An 18,365-nucleotide genomic window follows, 5' to 3' on the forward strand; every position below is an offset into this window, starting at 1 on the left:
GTTTGTCGTCGGGCGGCATTAAAATAATCGACAACTTGCCACCGTAATTTCCTGGCGAATTTATTTTAAATGTCGCGAAACGCGCAAAGGGACGTTGAAAACGCAGGTAAATATGTAAATATCGTGGCAGCAGGCGCATCATGCAGCTAGAAAATAAATTAAAAACGAAGTAATGAAATAAACGCTCGTTGAAATACCTCTTCCACACGGTGTATCGCAGTTTCGTGTTTTAATTTTCTCAGTTTTTTCGTCGTCTCTCCGGTTGTCCCCTATCTTCCGGAAATCTCTGTTGCTCTTCAAAATTTCTACGTTTGACAATCGCGTGTAAATGTACGAAACTTTCGGATTCGGATTGAATGATGCTTTGTCGAACGAATTGTAAAAATCATCTAACACGCTCACGCTGCATCCTCACGATTTTATTCCAGAATTTATTGTCTCTTTTGTCGTAGAATTTATTTTCTCTTTTGTACATTAATTTTACTAGTAAAATGTTGCGCGAAAGTTTCCACCGTGTAACATAGACACGTTGTAATTAAAATTGTTGCTGCGGCAGGTAAAGTAGGTAGGTACATACATATTTGGCTCGCACGAAATATCTTCTGCGACGGAAGGATTTGAATTTGGTGGATTAATATAACACATTATTTGTAAAAAAATAATGTTTTACCGTAGATGTTTTGATATAGATCCTATCGAAGTTTATCCAAAAAGAAGGTATTTCACCATCATCGATGTACTAATTTAATAAACACTTCTAGACTTAGATATACTCAATATTTATTACGATATCAAAAAGAATTGGCCATCTCTCAGTTACTTCCACTCTCTTGGAAGCTAGATCTTGACATTCGAGACAAAATTCTTCACAAATAAAACAAAACTCGTTTACATATTAATTTCTTAATCGTTACTTCTGGTGAAAGCAGCACGTTGCCATTTGTCCGACGTGACGTTTGCAAAGGTACCAATTGCGATTAAAGTTTCATTCAGAAAGAGAGAGAGAAAAGAAAAGAGCCATATTTCACGTGTACCAACGTAACATTATCCCAGATAGCATCGCACGCGACAAACACGCGAAACTCCTTTCAGGATACGCGAAACTTTGTCTGCCTGGGCCGGGGCCTGCTTGAGTCGATACTCGTTTATTATGGATTTTAACGTGCACGCCAAGCCGGCTAATTCCATTTGCGTCCTGGCGCGCATCTGTGTGTCACCGGCAACGCAATTATACGCGTCGAGTCCTCATTATGTACGCCGTTGAAGACAATATCGGCCAGTGTAATCCAGTTTTCCTAACAATACACGTAAACGAATACGGCCGGCCAACTAAAACGACCGTCCCGATGAATTTTCGTCGATCGTCGTCTGCCATCCTCTTCCCCTCGAGCGAAATAACTCCGGCCCGGAGTTCGAATTCGCTTCTCCTTTCTCCTTTTCCCTCTTTTTTTCTTCTTTCTCTCGCAGAAAAAAAAAGGAATTCAACCGAACCGTCGATTTGAGCGATTGGTATTCCGGGTTTCGCAACGTTGCGAATTTTCATTGCGGGATTTTTTACTTTCGCAGAGTGGCTGCGATTTTTCGTCGATTATATTTATTTATTTATTTATTGGAAGTGCAGAAACACGCAGGAAACAGCACAGGCGATGTTCTTCGTGTACAGATGTCGAACGGAGGCTAATTTATCTTATTTATTCTTCTTTCCTGCAAAATGTTCATTAGAGTCAACTTACATTGGACAAGTGAGCCAAGAATTGGTGCAAAGAATTTTCGATGAAACTTGATGATTTTAGCGTGAAATAAAATTTTCAAGTTCAATTTTATTTCTTTTAGCGTCTTTTTAATGGCTTATGTAGTAATAAGTAGTGTAATTAACAGTGTTTTAAATTTTCTATAGCATCTGTGGATTTAATTTATAAATTAATTTTCAATTAACTCAAATTAATAGTTAATAGTTAGAAGTTTGTCCAAGTTATCCTTCCTCACTACAAATGAATATAATTGATGAGAAGTATATAGCATTATATCGATTGTTTTTGGCATTACGTTAAGATCCAATAGTAAGATTAATCAAACATTTAAGTGACAAGAGTGTGTGCCATCACGTTGCCCATGAGTAATAAAAGAGTTTTCACTACTTCGTTAAACTTTTAGTTACCAAGTCCTCCAAGTTCTGTTCTTCAGACTGTAAAAAGAAAGGAAAAATGTCAGGACTACGTGGAACTTGGTCACTCTCTTTCGGAACTGACGAGAAGAAAAAAGTTTTAGATTCCAAACCATCCAAACATTTCCCCCAAAAAGATCTTTCAAACCTTCGACTGCAACTATCTATCGACTTGCACTTTTATCTTATAAAGAAGAAAAAAGTAAAAGATAAAAATAAGACTAATAAGTTTGGGCTACCTTTAGAGAATAAAATTAATAACAATATTTTGTATTTTGTTCTTACCAAATGGAGTAAAGGAGAGTACAGGAAAATTTGTGATAATTGTAATTAGATCTTCATTAGATCACTTTTGAACAATATTTGTGCTCTAACTCTTTAAAAGAATTAAGACACCAGTCTTTCGGCCAAAACTTTCAATTCCAATTCTGTTGGAATATTCCAACTCTTTCAGATCTTTCCGTGTCGACAAATTTGTGAAATTTTTTACACATCCACTCTGGAAGAACTATGAAACAAGTCTAGAGTCGAGATAAATAACTACCACTAAAAATTTTCATTTTCATTCTCAAACTTTTAATTTGAAGGTTTCACTTTATCTTGAGAGATAAATTAAAGTATCGAGAACTATCCCACTTTCGAAAACTATCAGGACGAGTAGCTGAACTACCCTCTTCCAAAATTCTCAGAAACGTATCCTTGCAGCTTCAGTTTCAATTCCACCTTCAAACTTGTCCAAACGTACAATTCCGATCTCCCATCAATCCCCCAAACTTCCCTTCTCAAAACTTCCACCTGCACCTCAACACCAAATTAAAAACACCAAGCCTAATCCACCCCCGAAACCAAAACTATCAAGAACACTCCAGAAACATTCAACATCCAGTTCCTCGAAAATTTCCCTTGAAGACCCTTTCAAACCTTCGATTCCTCAGTATCAACGTATTAGCGCAGCTACACACTCTCTCTCCTCCGTGCACACGTACTTACACAAAAAACACAACCAACTAAAAAAAAAAAAAGGGCTTATATATTCGACTTATTCCAAAACGATTCGAATTCACTCTCTCGTCCAACTCGCAAAACGACAAAAGCTTGGCATCAAAACAAGCCGCGTCGAACGATGGTGATGCCACCAGGCCGATGGAAAGGGCAGGTGGAAAAAGGCGAGGGAAAGCAGCCGGGAATGTTTGGGCAGCGATAAGGGGGCACACGATGTGTTTCATCGAAAGAGAGAGAGAGAGCGATAAAGCGGGAGCGGTGTGTTGCGCGCGTCGCGACTCGGCGCTTGCGGGACGGCCTTTAAGGTCGACTCGAGCCAGCGACGGCAGAATCGCGCGAGCCACAGTGCCTGCCACTCAGACACGCAGTTTCTCCATTCGCGATCGAAACGATCGGTTCGCGTCTCTTGTAATCTCGTCGTACCCTCCAGCCTCGTCGTCCACCCCCGTGTGTGCGGTTCACGTTCGTGTGTCTGTTGCCAATCGCGTTCGCCACACCGCTCCGTTTTTTCCCATTTATTCCGCTCTCGTGTGCCGCGTGTGCCTGTGCATGTGCTTGTACAACAATTCAATTTGACAAATTGAAATTGACGATAACTGAAACTTCGCCGCACGTTTTGTATATATATATATCGGAGCAATTGTTCTCTGTGACTCTCTCTCTCTCTTTCTCTCTTTGTCGGTGACACGGTGTTGTTGGTTGTTGGTTGTTGTTGGTTTTGGTTTGTCGCAGTACGCCTGCCTGTTGGTTGTTCGCCATCGATTGATTCTTTTTTTGGTAATTTGATTGTTGCCAGTTGTGTGGATCCTGCTGTGTGATCCGTGGTGGTGAGCGTCGAACATTTTCGTGGTGACCTGCGTCGTCGGGGGACCAACGATCGGAGCTGGACTCGAGGTCGTGGGGAACGTTGCCCGGAGGGGAGCTTCTTCGGTGAGTCAAACATTACTCTTACATTTATTGCGTATCTTCTTTTTACTCGCGTGCGCGCTTCTGCGTCTCGTTCGTAGAAATTTCGTTTGCCGAGTTGAGACGTTAATCAACGAGTTTACTGTTTAGAAACGAATTGAAATTGATCGCGTTGCGTTGTGTCTCGCGGAGCGTAGCGGTCGTGAGATATAGGGAAAAGTTACGAAACGTCGTAAAACATAGCGCGTCAAGGCAGTTGTTTAACAATTTGAAATATATATATACTACGCGACAATATTGAGTTTAACTTTCCGCCTTTCCGTAGTTCCGAGGGTTTTTTCAACCATAAAATTATGTCGATTTTGTCAAAAGTAACGTCGATTATCTATGAGTGTAGAAAATAAAGGGAAGCATAGTTTAAATAAACTGCCTCGCGAGTTTGATACAAACATTTCATTTTAAGAGATTTTACTTAAGAATCGAACTAACTACACTACGCTACGCGATGATAATTCATTCGAACAAGATATTACATTTCGTTTAAAACTGTGATCTGATAATGGTATCTGCATTTCAAAAGCCATTTGCAGATACCATTATTTTCTAATGCAGCGTTATATTTTATCAAGTCGGATCTCTTAGTTTTATCATATCAAACTTTCGCAGTCGTATGGAACTACTACCAAATGATAAAAAGAATTTATTACATTTGGATTTAATTAACTAGCATGTAAATTCTACAGTAAATATAGCGTGCAAACACGTTTCATAGCCGTTGTTAATTATTCGCATCGTTGATAATTTTTTAGTCAACGAAACTCACCTTATTTTAATCGTTCATTGACGAACCCCATAACATAACTATTACCGTCATATGTAATCTTTTTTTTCTTTTCTTGTAAATGAGCTCCGATCACAGACAGTTAATTACGCCTGATAGATTGAAACTCTGATCACAGAGAGTTAATTACCATCCTTTTCATAAATTTCAAGCAAACAAATTCACACACTCGCGAAATCAATCGCGCGAATTACAAATCGTTACTGGCAAATATCTAATACGATTAACTAGTAATCTCTTTCTCTCCCGTGATTGAACGAAATTCAAGTCGACACGCAGAGAGGCAATTTTATTCATCCCTCTCGATATCACGTCGAGCTTTGCTATTGTGTTACCTCTGAAATAAAATCAGAAAGCATCTCGAATGACATTTAGACGGTTCAAGATGGTTCATTCGTATTCAAGAGTAGTATCGCGAGTGTGTGGGTGCATGAACAAACAGCCGTACCGCGATTGGTTCGCTTTTTTTCCCCTCCCATTTTCGTCGTGGGGACCTTGCCGTCCCTGGCACGATGATCTCTCGATTTGGAGAACATCGGCCGATCGTTGGCCTCGTGACCGGCTTGCCCCGCGTTTCCATGATCCTCGATCTTCGGCGCGACACTTGCATAACGTTCCTGGAAACCTGTGGCGCCTCGTGGAATCCAATCGGTCTTAATAATCCGCGCAGCGAACATTCCTTTGTCCGAACGAATCGGACACGTTCGGTCTCGTCCGCGTGTTTATTAAACATTTTCGCTTGTGACTGTTGTTTCTCTGCTTTCTTTCTCTGCCTCTTGCGATTCTTGGGAAATTTACGTGGTTTCTAAAGCTGTAGAATGTTTGCAAATGGGTGTCTCGTTGTCAAGAAGTCACGACGTTCATTCTTCTATTATTTACTCGGTCTTGGTTCTTTTCTTTTTCTTTTCTAAAGTTTTGAAGATTTAGGGATTTTCAATCAGTGTCGATGTGTGTCTATTGCTCGCGAAGGTATACGAGAATGAAACAGTTAATATTTTTTAATATTATAAAACGTTATTTATTCTTTATTTTTTTATTATTGCAATATCGTGAAACATTTTAAAATTTTATTAATGCAGTAGCATTGAAGAGTCGGCCATATTGGCTAATTGATGATACACGTAAAAATATATGCAGAAATTACGGGATATGTAATCCGGAGTATTTAAACAATCACAATCCATCATATTGATAAGCATCAAATGTATAATTTTATCGTTATTATTATATCGTATGAATTATGTAATTTTCGTTAAATCACATCATAGGTAATAGTCATCTCTCGCAACAGCGTTAATGAAATTTCAAATGCATGAACGTATACATGAAAGATTTTCCAGTTTGTGAGTCATTATAATAGGTACATACATATATGCAAGTCAATAATATTCCTCGTTGTAAGTCAACGTTTCCACTTTTATTTCAATGGATATTTCATTTTCAATAGCTAATGTAGGCAATATTTTCTGTTGTACTGTAGAACAACATGTGTATCTACCTTTAGTAAGAAAAGGATCACGATAATTTTGATTGAACGTGCACTCAAAAATAGCCAGCTTCAAAATGCACGTAATCGAGTTTTTTCTTCTTAACTAGGTCAATATGGTTAAAATCTCATTATTGCCTGGCAATTTAATTTTCATCATTATTTTCAAAATCACGCGCAGTTTGTTGCAAATACATGTAAATAAATAACTGAAGCAGTTGAACGAACGATGTTAATCTGCATTTACGCGTTTCAAGCCGATTAACGTTGCATTAACGCAACATTTCATTTGCAACACTCTTTACACTCAATTTAATATTATCGAGTTTTTCATTTAACATATTTTAATGTTTCTTTTTTTTTCTTTTTAACTTTGATATCGAAATTGGAAGTTGTGAAACTTTACCTTTTCACGCAACGATTCCAATAACTCGTTCGCTGTTTCCACTCGTTTTTGGATTCCGTAATTTTGCGAAACTATTCAAGCATCTACGATATTATGATAAATCCTCAATGGGGGATTAAACCGTGCGTCGTTTCCCACATTCGTTCGGGTTATCGATTTTCTCATTAAAAGCCAATCGAATTCAAATGTAAAAATTCGTCCGAATGATGTTGTTTCTTCTTCGCGCGGATTAATTGCGATGTTACCACTTCGAATCTGTTCTGTTCTGTTTTGCATGTAGCAAATGTCGAAGAAAAAGACGTTTCCTCAGACAAGAAGTTAGGAGAATTAACGACTCACGTGTCGCCGGCGCTATTGAATTGCGAAGGCCAAGTTTAGTTTTTAAAGACGTCCGCACTTATAGTTTTAGACATTCGGCCACAATAGCATTCTCTGCGATACGTCGTAAACTGTAAGACTCCTAAGGGCGACCCAGATCTGCATCTGGAAAATACTTGGAGAAAGTAAGTGAGGCCCAGAGGAAAACCTGCTACACCGCCAAAAATCAGGGAAATCGCTCCCGGCGAAATTGCAGCCCCCACTCTCAGAGAAAGCGCGTCGCGAACGGAGTAAATCGGCGCAATTTCGTGACAACCTAACTGGCTAAAACTCAAACACGATTCGGTCAATTAGGAATGTCCGAGTTTTACTAATTTGCGAAGAAAGCAGCGAGCTGACAGAAAAATTCGGACAGTCAGAAGAGACTGATAGATATACCGTCGTACGGACAGACAGATATACTCGCGACGTGAACATCGACCGATCGATCTACATATTCACCGAGTCTTCCTAGTTTATCTTCGCGTCCTCGTGTAACTTCGTTAAATAAATTTAGTTAACCACGAGTAAGAATCATTAACAATCTCTCACCAGATCATTGTTCCGCAATAAATAAATATCCCCAAATGCATCAAACGATCAACACCGTCGTTTCCTGGCGATGACTTCGATCGTGAAATACGAACGATATGAGAACGATTCACGATTGGCTTTAGTCAAGAATATTTCGAAGATTCGCGTCTTCACGTTGCACGACTCGTTCGTTCGAGCCGTGATTAATAAGCAGGAGCGCTGTGTGTTTTTTTGTATTGATTACCGACCGCCACAACCATAGCTATTATCCGTGGCGTTTTATCGCGAGATTAACGCGCCGCTGGACATGCCGGCTAGAAAAACGGCTCGCGTCGTCGTCTCCTATGTTTCGTCAGCGTGCAACGTTGATAACCTAATAACTAGCGAAAAAGAATCGTCACGGTTAATGAACGGAAAGGAAAAACGCGATTCATTTTGATTTCTCGTTCTTGTAGTTCTTCGTCTGGTTGTTGCAACGAGGAATATTTCATTCGTTCATTACGAGTCCAATTTTTGTTTTGCGCCTGCAGGGAATTGGAAGTTGCGAGAACAAATATGCGAAAATGTACAAAATAGTCGAAACGAAAATATTACGGTGGGTAAAACTAACGTGGGCATTTAAAAAACGCCTCGAACATTACGAATTCGCGAACTGCTTGAAAAAAATGCGGCTAATTTAGAAAAATAAACGAGGACATGTTGAAAAAAAAAATTTAACTTAGTTAAAACTTATTATTTTATTTCAAGTGATATTTAAACTTGTTTCAAATGGTTGAATTGTTACGATTATTTGAAATTTGTTAGACTTTAAAATTTAAAATTTGTCTGTTTGGTGTAATGACATTCATTTCTTTCATAGTTATGTTCAAGTTTGATATTTATATTTTTATTTTTTTCATTTAATTTCATATATACTATGAACTTTATCCTAGAATCATCTCATATTAACCACCATATCACGCTAAATTCTTATCGATTGATTGACTATTGGGCAGTTCGAATAAACTTTCGTGTATTGTACGAAAGTCCCAATGCGATATAAATTCATCCAATTTCTATATTTATACTCTCCGTTCGCAATTCTCAGTCTACAAAAATGCACGAAGCCGTAGGGAGAAGCCTCCATTTTCGCGAAATATTTTCTCTTGTCTGTCTGTCTGCGTGAAAGATCTCTATTTACTTTGCCTACATATTCTTCAAATCGCAGCGTCCACGGACACGCGGTACACACACAGCGTCGTTAATGAATCTTACCCTCTCCAGGAGCAAAAANAAAAAAAAGAAAAAAGAAAAAGTCGCGTTACGTCAAAGCACTTCAACTTCGGGAGGACGCGCGACGCGTCAAAGAATCCATCCTCTCGGCCGGCAATAATAATTGCAGGAGATGGGAAACTTCCGCCCCATATTCTCTCAATTTTCCAACCGGCTCTCAACTTTCCGTAATCAAAAGATACATTAACGCGTTCCCCGTTAATAACGACAGCCTCATTATCAGCTGCCAAAGCCAGTCGCTTCGCCTAACAACGTTTCCAACCGGTGAAAACGAAAACGGAGAACCGAATGAAGGCGATGGTCACGAAGTCTGACAGGATAGAGTCGGTGGAACAATGAGAAATTTCGACCTTCTCCGTTTCTCCGATTCTTCTCGGTTCAACTCGGCGTCGATGTCGTAAGCAGAAAATTCGGTTCTCTTCTTTTCTCTTCTTCTTCTTCTTCTTCTTCTTCTTCTTCTTTTTTCTCGCCCCGTTTCGGTTGTTACCGGGGGAACCGGTATTCACAGAAGGTTCCTTCGCCGCGATCGTACGAAGATCGCTCGCCGGTTGACAGCGGTCGATCGTCGCCGAGCAAGAAGTCGGACGAGTCGCGCGACCGCTCCTCTTTTGTCCACGTTCCAGATCACGTTCGACCGGATTTCTGAAGGACTGCCGGCTAAGTGTCGCGAAGGCTTGGCCGTGATATCGATCGATCATCGACTCTTATCTAGCGGACGATTTCGCCGTTTCTATCTTGGTGGCATCGAATTTATCGCCGAAGAGAAATATTGCCCGTGAGATCTAAATCGTGAGGCTTCAGCTTTCGATTAATGGGCATAGCGTTCACTTTGGACGAAAATGCACCATCTAATTCTCGACATTCGTGTCTTTTTTTTTTTTTCTGTTTCTAGATGCTCGCGAAATTACTCGAAATTATTCGTTCATTGGTTTTGGACGTTTCGCGGATATTGCGTTGCGTAATTGAAATCGCTCGATTTCGCAAGCATGCATAGTTATTCGAGCATTGTTATTTCGTGGCATTGATTTATAGCTTGATGTTAATCGAACGTAGTATAATTATATTGACGCAGTATAATTGCCAGTTATTTTATTTATTATACACCAAACAAATGCTTGTCGTTCATTTTTTATAGAACTCGAAACTATCATCCGACGAAAGTTGAAAAGTGAAGCGAAAACTACGGAAAATTTCTTTCTCACTTTCCCAATTTCCTATAAGCGCGTAAAAAACTCGCAGTCTGACAATTACCTGCGATTTGAATTGTTTCAAAGATATATAACACACCTTTGTAAATTTATTTGTCAGTTTTCACCCTAACGAGTTTAATCAGTTTCATCGGTTCAGTTTAATGTAAATTTATTATTATTTGTAGTATTGAATATTTTAAATTGCACAAAGAAATCAGAAACGATACAGAAAGAACTGAAAAAGAAACTTTGTTCCTTTCCTCGGAAGTAAACAAACCTTTGTTCAGATTAGCAGTGGCAGATGGAACATTCTATTAACGAATAATGGAATGTGTGGTATAGGTATACAGACTTATAACGCTAATGCCCGCGAAATTTGCGACGATACGCCCACGAGACCACACGATATCTCTGAATTACGGGCAGACGGGCGTTTGTTTGATATCGTTTCGAAACTGGCCAAGCGTTCTCTGTAATTGGAGTGGCGTGTGTGTAGTTATAATGTTTCCTACAGCAGGATGATCGATATGTTAGTGCGGGGAAAAACATAGGCGATTGATTGGTCAGAAGCAATTGGTTAATTATTTTTATTCGATGTCGGAACTAACTGATCTACTGATCTAACCAGCGTTAATTATAATTGATCACAATTCGATCGTAATACGAGCACCTTGGTTGACAAGTGAGTTCAGTTCTTTTTCTTAATTTTTTGAAAATTAGAATTGTGAACATTTTGTAAAAAAAAAAAAAAAATTAAGAGCAGAATGTAGTTTCAAAGTGGAATAACGTAACTTCGAACGAAAATTCTTTTAATACGTTTCCTTCAAGCAAATAATTAAGTGGAATTGTTTATTTATGGTATAAAAATTGATTATCATTGTTGATTGACATAAAACAAAATTTTAATTATAAAATTTAACGTAAAATATAACGTTGATACAAAACGCACATTAAATTGCTTAAAATAAATATAATTATTTACTATTTCTATAGTACACTCATTTTTTACTAATTTTGGACTTAGTTATTTGTGAATTGAGGAGCTCAATCAGTCAATATGTGTTAAAAAAAGAGGAAAAAAACAGGTCAACGAAATTTTTTCTATTTTTTATAGAGTCGGTCACGAATTTTGAAATTTTCACAATCAGAAGTTTCTTCAAATTAAAGATTTTATCTTCTTCCCTAACAAGAGTCCAACGTATAATCGTACCACGACGTATGGTATGTCCTTTATTTTATATTATATTTTTATATAATTGCAAACACGGAAAAAATTTGGTATTTCTAACATCGAGTTTCATACGAATTAACGAAAACGTGTAACCGAACATTCAAAAATATTTTTCAAATATTCTTGCAAATCACCTGCTCTGCTTAACGCTCTCTTAAGTGTAGACACTTGAGACACCACTTTACACTCTGTACACTCTACAATTCTAAGAGTTCTCGCAAGAGATTCACCAATTTCACTAAAACATTGAACTAAAATCTCATATTTAGATCGATATATTCACGAATCATTGAATCCTGTGAAAAGCGGCAAGAGGTGCGAAAGTTAAAAAACTTTGTCCTTCTGTCGAAGAACATTCCGCGTACCAAGTACAATAGTATACAACTCAAGCAAAATTTCTCTTTAGTAAGTATTTATCAATCCGAACGTATGTTTCACAAAACTGTTTTCAAATAAAATACATTACGAAAGTATATAACAAATACGTGAATAATTCGACGTTCGGCATTTGCAATTTGGCATTTTTTGTAAGCACCTAGCTTTTTGACTTTAACGTAAAGCAATTGTTTTGCATAAAAACATTAAGAAAATCATTTTACTGTCTCTCGTTCGATTATAACAATCGCCTGTCGATAATTCACTCCGATTCACACAGATTTCCTCAAAAGAAAAAAAAGTGAGAGAAACGAATTTCCATCAGTTGGTACATGTACATCCGTTTCACAAAATGGAACGCTAGTTTCGCAAATGAGAACATTGTTATCTCTCTAAAGAGCGTGCCTGTCTCAAACGCGCACAGCTTTCCAAAATGTGTTTCGACGTTCATCCAACGAGTCGTACCTCCTTTGACCGAGATTCTACAACGAGTGCCACGTCGATGGCGATCAAACGAAGCTCTGCGTTGCTCGCATTTGCATAGATACCGCAATGGAATACCCCGCCCCGGCCCTCTTGCTTGTTTTAACGTCGTTATTTTATCTTCGGACGCAGCGCAGGAACAACAGCAGAGGATGCATTTCACGAGGTTGGCCCACACAGTGTGTGTCGTAGGTGCGCCGTAATTTCGGGTAATTTCGTTTCGTTGGAGAGAGACACTGGCCTGATTACTGGTTGACAGAGAGTGGCGAAGGAGGTTGGAGGGAACGAGAAGCCCATGGCTCGCTATTTCCCGTCGGTATTTCCGTCGAAAAATGCCGGTTAGTTTGATTGCGTGGTCGCGCAACCAAGTCGAGCATACCGTGACCGGCATCCCTGTCATTATTATCGTCAACAGACCTCGCGTACGAGGAGCCACGTTTTCTTAACCCTTTTATTGTCCTGGAATACGCGCGAATACTGCTCAGGATCGATTCGATTCAGAGAAATTTATTTGAACGCAAATGAAACACTGGGGGACGAAATATGACAGTTTTTTACATAAGTATCTAAGGTCAATAGATGTATTAAAAAGTAGTACAGTGTAAATGCCAAATATTGAGTTCTTCGAGGGAAAATTTATTGAGATTGGTCAGAAAATTTGAAACTTGGTTTCCGAAAGTTTGAAAGTTCGTCACTATGCACAGTATGTCAGTGTCGTTAAGTATCAAATATATGAAGGTTATCCAGCAGTTACTTGTGATTAAAACGGCAGAGATTCTTTTCTACGCAGTCTTCTTGCATGTTAATACATCTGATTCATCTTTAGATAAGCTTTTTCGCACTTCCTGGAAAAATATATATTTTTTTACTGAGAAGCAAACACCATGCATACACGGCTTTCTTTACGAGTAGTCTGCACCGGATCGAGGACAAAGATTCTCACATTGTACTAAAAATTTTTTACATGTTTCGTAAAATGTTCGTAAAATAAAAACTGAGTAATAAAAACAACGTACTGCTTCTATTGGTGCAAACGTAAAAAAAAAAAAAAAAACAGAAGAAAAAAAGAAACAAATTAACTTGTTAAAACAACTGTATAACTGTGATAAACGACGCGCAAGTATTTAACGTTAAGAAAGTGTGAAAATTGAAATCAAAGAAATTAGAATGCAAGAGGAAAGAGTTTATAAGTTATTACAAGTAAATCTCTGAAAGGTTAAAACTGTCCAACTGTTTAAAAACTCTAAAAAAAAAAAGAAAAAAAGGTTACAAATTACTCGTTTTGACCATTTTGGTAATTCTAGCGTTAAGATCATAGTCGATACTAACAAGAGATAAAATTGCTATACTACGGTTGTTAGATCACCGTCGTACAACGATTTTAGGAACTGTATCTCTTCCTTCCTCTTCTCAGCAGCGTGAATTCGCTAGAAAAAAAAGGATCGTTCGCTGCTCTCCCTTGAATCTTTGACTCGCTTTCACGCGGCGTGTTTATGCAAATCGTGATGCGATGGCGGCTCGCATAAAGCGGTAATCAAAGTAACGAGGGGGCCTCGCGCACAGCAGAAAGGGGAGCGTAAAGTCGTTGAAGATGAACGCGAAATCCCGGAATATCTCGTACCGTTGATTCCACCGGCGACCGTCAGCGACGACACGAATCTCTCTCTATCCCTGGCGCTTAGAGAATCTAAGCGAAAGGGAGAGAGAGAGAGAGAGAGATAGAGAGAGAAGGGTGGCCGACCCCGGAAAATAGTCGGGGAAGAATCCCCCGGCGTAAATCCATCTTTTTCGCGGAAACTTCGTTTCGGGGCATCGGGCTGGAAGCCGGCTTAAGCGGCGCGAAGCTGCCAGTCTGGCGGGAAAGCACGTTCTTACCCGGCTACAACGACCGTTTCGTTCCTTCCCGCGATTCTTCTCCCAAATGGGACGAAAAAGAAAGAAAGAGAAAAAAGAAAAGAAAATGGGGAGAAAAAAAAGAGAACAAACTTTGGATCTGTTTGATTTATAACCGGTTATTTGTGATGTGTGGTATTTGATTTACGGCACGATAACTGATTTTGTAATTGTAATTTACCGGATTTTAATTATCATATTGTTTAAGTAATCTATAACCATTCATGAGAAACAGAAACTGTAGTTTCAAGGACTTATAACGGTGAAAGAATCTTCTCGTTAACGAGGAAATTCGTCAATTATGAAAATATTCTTATTTTGTAATCTACTCGTAGTTAAGTTTTCTGATGGAAGAAATTTTTGTTTGGTGGAATTGTTCTACTGCAGAACGCGAAATTAGGTGCAGCTTTTCGCAGGTTTTGAAATAAATCGATACAATATAATATTTATATAATTATTTAAGTATTTAATATTATTTAAATATTATTATTTTAGTATTTAATATTATTTAAATATTATTATTTTAGCATTTAATATTATTTAAATGTATTAATAATATTTAAAAGTAGTAAGTTAGTGTAATAAAGAACATGGTACAAAGTGTCGTAAAGTATAACAAAAGAGTATGACATTAAACACTTTTCATGCAAGTGACTCTTTCATTATTATAATCCGCGCTATGTTTTTGCCATTTTTACTTTGAAACACGCCAAAGTAGAAGTATAAATAATTGAAAGTTTACAAAATTCTAATTCTGTTCTTGTTAATAAAATCACACGCAGAAAACTCAATAGTTAGGAGACACCTGTGAATCAAATTATTCGAAAATCTAAACTTTGAAAATTTATTGTTTATCATTTTCGAGAAGAATCGTTCGCGCTCGTGTTTGTCGGATCGTTGCCCTCTTTCGCTTTGATGCGTTTGAGAGGATTTTCCGTTGCGCGATCAATGGGATTTCGAAACTGTTTGCGCGATGGAGGACTGGTTTGAATAATAAACGAGACGATGATAAGGGATGATCGTTGCATTGGGAGGTCCGTTGAATAATTTGGATACCAGGGGCTATTGTTCTGACTAATTGAGGTATCTGGCTCTACCTTGTGTCTTTGTATTTTCGTATAAGCCTTACACTCCGAGGCCTGAGGGACGATAGTTGGTATTCTGTTTGATTTGATCTCTCTCGAAGTATCCGCTTTGACCTGTAAATCTTCTCTAACAGATTCCTATTCCTGTCAAATAATCCCTGTTGTATCAAATTATTATTAGAATAAATAATACTAAATAAAATTCTGTTTTTTTTTCCCAACGTTACTCTATTAAAGAAAATACGCGAAAATTTAATAAAAATCTATCATTTTCTGACAAGAGTAGTACTCGATCCCCATAGATTATACAAAGGGTTGAAGAACAAGGTAACCGTCACCCGTAATTGTAACAACACGCTTCGAGTTGATGATGAAACAAGCAGAAATGGTATCGATCAGGCAGCCGCGTGGCCATTGGACACGACGTAACGAGCGTGTGCAAGCTGTTGCATCCTGTACGGACAAGAGACGACTCCGGGTACACGTTGTCACCGTGAAAGGGTACAATCTCGCGTATAGGCGAGTCAATGCCAGCTTAGCAATCGATTCATAATTTACGCTCGTCCGCTGCGTGTCGACGACGAGATGAAATTAGCGGTTTTCCGATCCGTTCCGCGCAATCAGAATTCGAACTTTTTCTCTTCGTGGAACTCGAGGACGATCCAGCGGAGGAGGAGGGGCCCTGGGGAAAATCGTTGGACGTTTAACTCGGATCCCCTCTATCAATTACCGACAATGTTACTGCCTCGAACGAGTTTCTACTGGACCCACCCGAGTGAAACGTGAAAGTAATTTCGTTGAAACTGGTTGGAGAACTTCGGTGGGCGAAAGATCTCGTGCTCGAAGGTTCGATCATTTTCGGTCAGATTTTATTGGGCATTTAGCGGTTACCTCGGCTGCGTATTTTATCGTTTGGAGATTCGATAATCGCGCAAGTTTGATTACTTGCGAATTTTATTACTTTGGAAATTTCATCGTTTGTGAATTTCGTCGGCTGGGTTATTTGTTAATTTCACAAACACGGTGTTTTCCCGTGTTTGTGAAATTTGATTATTTGAGAATTTCGTTGGATGTTGGGAGTTTGACAGCTGACAGATTTCGTTATTTGGAGATTACTTCGATATTCCGAGCACCGATAATTTGGAAGTTTCATCAGTTAGAAGTTTGATAATTTGCAGATTTCGTTAGCTGCCGACGAAGGAGATTAAAAAGTATGTTCAAAAATTTGGTAACTCGAAGTTTCGAAGGAAAATATTATAACAATTGTAACGAAAAATTTCAAATTTCCATAAAAGTGGAAATCACTGTATCCTCTAGAGCTCTACCCCCTTCACAAAATCCCTAAATTAAAAAGTTCCGAATTTTATTCCACAAGTCTCGCATTAAATATAAATAAAAAAAAGACCTCTATTTTTCCAAAATATCATTTGTTGTGCTCTCGTCAGAAATTCGATGGCGGATCGATACTAAAGCTACAAACACCTGGTGCTGCAAAAGAGAAGAAATTTCGCGGTACACTTAGCTGTAGCGTAACAGATAGCGGACGATGTTCGTGGATCTGACGCACTCGATCGACGTTCTCACTTTGTTACTTCAACACTTCGCAACTTCGTTCTTATCCAGCGAACTTTCCAACGAATTTTTACGTTGGAAACGCCGTGAAACGTAGAAGTTCAGTTTCACGAGGGCACTTCTTCTTTTCTCTCGGTCGTTAAACGTTAGGCGTGCGCTATGATGCGCGAAAACAAGATGACACAGCCAGTAAAGTAGCCAGAAGATGCTCGAAATATTAACTTCAGAAATAGAAGACTTGATGCTCGTCGAACAACTGTTACGTTCGTTCCATTCGTCGGAAGAACTGAGAACTCTCGAGAGGCGAAGAATCGTGCAGGGGAAATTGCACGTAAGGAAAGGGAAATGATATCGATGATTGATCGTCTCTCGTTTAGAAGAACGAACGTTTCTGCTACGTAAACCTTTTTCATCCGTCGTCAAACCGATGAATTATTCTATTCGTTAAATTCGATCGATTCCATGAAATATATAGGCAGTCAAAGTGTTCGTTTAAGAAATTTTTGAGAAATTTTTCACGTGTATTACATATATTGATGTATTATGTCAATATAACACGCCTTCTAATATAATTATTAGTCGTATTATTATATAATAATAATAATAGTATATTGTATATTTCATGTTATAAAATTTCTCTCGAAATCTCTTTAACTTACAACGTACGAGATGTAACGGAATAAACCAACTGGCAGAAATACTACGAATTTTCCGAGTAATCTAAATTACACTTCTTTCCAAATGTAATATATTACAATCAGAATAGTTCTAAAAAAAATATCGATCTCGGAATCTCGTAAGAGATTTCCATTCCATCGTGAAAGTCGCAGGTTTTTCTTGTTTTTGTTCGCCTTCTTTTGCTTCGTCTCCCTGCTTCTCTGGAAAACAGGTTCGTAAAATGAGAACGCGCGAAACGAGAATTCAGGACGAATTCTCGTTTTTTCCCACTCTTTCACGGTCTCTCTCTCTCTCTCTTTCTCTTTCTCTCTTGAACCTCGTGCGTACACACGCGACTCGAACAACCACGAAGGCGTGTTACAAAGTTTCGAAACTCCTTTGGAAGTTGTCCCTGAGGAAATAGCAATTTCAGGTGATTGGTAACCGTGACGATACTTGATTTTACGAGCAATTCCTGCTGGCATTTAAAGTTGCGTTTTATACAGCTGTTCTCGCCATATGAGACCAGATCTCTTTTCTTCTCTCTTCGTTTCAGCGTTTGCTCTCGCTCATTTCGTTTCGTTTCGTCTTCGTTCTCTTCAGCGGATGCGAACGTTGCCAGAGATTATTTACGAGATTCGCGCCGTTTCGATTAATAAGTTTAATTGCTCGCGAGCAACGAGGCTAGAAACAATGGCTGCTACTCCGCAATAAAGTGCAACCATCTTCTATTTGACGAGAAAATTGAATTTGGAAACTTACGAATTTTTATACAGTTTAATTTTCATTGTCCTTCATTCGTCAATTCATACTTTAACGTCAAATTCGCATGGTAGTAAAAAAAACTAATATCTACGAGAGGAAACGATTTTTTTCAAGAAACTTTCATCGACAGTACATTTTTATTCAAT

This window comes from Frieseomelitta varia, unplaced genomic scaffold (assembly GCF_011392965.1).
Source record: "Frieseomelitta varia isolate USP_RPSP 00005682 unplaced genomic scaffold, Fvar_1.2 scaffold_196, whole genome shotgun sequence".
Lineage (NCBI taxonomy): Eukaryota > Metazoa > Arthropoda > Insecta > Hymenoptera > Apidae > Frieseomelitta > Frieseomelitta varia.